The sequence below is a fragment of the Rattus norvegicus genome, chromosome 1 (assembly GCF_021556685.1).
Source record: "Rattus norvegicus strain SHRSP/BbbUtx chromosome 1, alternate assembly SHRSP_T2T, whole genome shotgun sequence".
Taxonomy (NCBI): domain Eukaryota; kingdom Metazoa; phylum Chordata; class Mammalia; order Rodentia; family Muridae; genus Rattus; species Rattus norvegicus.
In genome coordinates this window covers 121,251,381-121,253,602 of record NC_141534.1, presented here as the reverse complement: position 1 = coordinate 121,253,602, position 2,222 = coordinate 121,251,381, and the positions used below count along the sequence as shown (strand labels likewise).

At 40.9% G+C, this 2,222-nt stretch overlaps 1 pseudogene; it reads left to right on the top strand.

Moving 5' to 3' along the window:
- Window positions 1–761: 761 nt before the first annotated feature.
- Window positions 762–1,599, top strand: Bex5l1 (brain expressed X-linked 5 like 1; annotated as a pseudogene).
- The last annotated feature ends 623 nt before the right edge of the window (window positions 1,600–2,222 follow it).

Below are 2,222 nucleotides of genomic sequence, written 5' to 3'. Positions count from 1 at the left end.
CTTCATCTGTCTTATTGTATTTTTCTGTACATCTTTAAGGGATTTCTTTCTTTCCTTTTTAAAGACCACTACCTATTCGATTGTATTTTTCTGTATTTCTTTAAAGAATTTCTTCATTTCATCTTGAAAAGCTTCTACTATCTTTATAAGATTTGATTTAAAGTCATTTTTGTGTGCTTCAGTTGTGTTAGAATATCCAGCGATTGCTGTACAAGGGCAGCTGTGCTCTGAAGGTGTTATTTTGTTCTGCCTTTTGTTGATTGCCTTTTCACAAGGACCTTTAGTCATCTGGATGGCTTTGGTCCCTGGATGTTCCTGTTGTAGTAGGTGTTGGGAGGGGGGTTAACGTCAATCGTCCTGATTTGGCAGACGTCTAATGTTTATCCTAAGGTTGTATGGTTCTGGATCTGCAGGTCTGTACGGTTCAGAAGCTGCAGATCCGATGAAGGTAAGCAGAGAGGTGTGAGATTGGATGTCTGCCTGGGATAGAGGGCTGCTCAGAGTAGCTTGCCATGACCAGAGGACTCAGCAAGTAGGGAAAGATGAGTGGAGGAAGGGGTAAACACCTTGTATGGATCAGGTTTAACAGGTCTAATGAAGGTGGGAGAAGAAGTGGGGCAAGAATGGATATCCTTGCTCTCCAGCCGGCCATCCCTAACGGAGGTACCTGTTCCTAGTGGCACAGCTCCTGGTGGCGCAAGCACGTGCTCCCGGGCAGCGCAGAAAGCAGGAGGAGGAAGAGCAGAGCAGGTCTGAGGACCAGAAGCTTCGCGGCACACCTGGTGGTGAGCATCACTAGGAAGAGGAGAAGGCAAAGATAGGCCCAGGAGCAATGGAGTCCAAAGATCAAGGAGCAAAGAAATCTCAATGTGGAAAATGACCATCAGAAAAAGGAGGAAAAGGAAGAAAAGCCGCAAGATACAATCAAAAGGGAGCCATCTGTGGCCCCCACTTTTGAGGCTGGCAAAAATTGTGCACCTAGAGGAGGTCACAGGCAGTTCCGCGTTAGGCAGCCCATTGCCCACTGTAGATGGGACCTGATGCACAGGGTTGGAGACCCCCAGGCCAGGATGAAAGAGGAGAATGTACAAAGGTTTGGGGAGGATATGAGACACCTCATGGGCAAGTTGAGGGAAAGGCAGCTGCGGGAGATAAGCACTGACCTGATAAGCATGGTGACCCTCACTATGACCACCATGATGAATTTTGCCTTATTCCCTGAGTCCTGAGGTTGTCTCTGAAGATGCTATGGGGACCTCTGATTTGTGATGTACTGTTGTACAAGTTTTGAGGTTGCTCCTTTTGTTTAGATCTCGTCTTGTTACCAGCTTGTGTGAAACTTGTGTTTTTTTACTCTTTTGTTATCAGTTAATTCTTTTGTTATCAGTTGCATGGGAAGGTCCATATGACATATTGTGAACCTAATAAAGCAGATTGAAAAGGCAAAAAAAAAAATGGATATCCTTCCTGGGATAGCAGGTTGCTCATACAACTCATACAATTTTTCTTGATTTATTTTCTTTTAGTTTGGTTTGGAAATATTTTTAGGCTATTTTTATCATGGAAAGTTGTTTGATCATTTGTTTGTTTTTTTTTCCTTCCTTCAACATGGCAGATAGTTTTGCTGGATTTATCAGTCTAGTTGGTCTTTTAGGAGCTGGAATGCTCCAGGCTCTTCTAGATTACAGTTTTCATTGAGAAAACTAGTCAGCCAATCAGCTGTTATTCTGAAGGGTTTACTTTTGTTTGTGATTTTTTTCCTTTTCATATTTCAATACACTTTATACTTAGAGTTTTAACTATTGTTTGTCATGCATATTTTTATGGCATTTTCTATTTTCTGTGTTATTATTATTCTATCTGTATGAGCCTTTCTTTCCCGAGTTTGGGGACGTTTTCTTCTATAGTCTTATTGAAGGTCTGTTCCATGTCATAGACTTAGGATTGTTCTCCTACAACTATTCCTATAAGTCTAAGGTTTGGTCTTCTTATGGTGTACAACAATTCTTATATATTTCTTTCCTATTTTTTCCACTTTCTTTACTTATTTCATCTAGATCCCCTATTGTATCTTCCAGAATATTGTATCTATATTCTATATTCTGGATTCATTTACTACTTATAAGACTTTCCTTTGTGTTCCATAGTTGGGTTAGATTTTTCAGTTCCATCTTAGCAGCTTAAGTGCTCTTCAATGTTCTATCTCTTTATTGAGTTCCTTT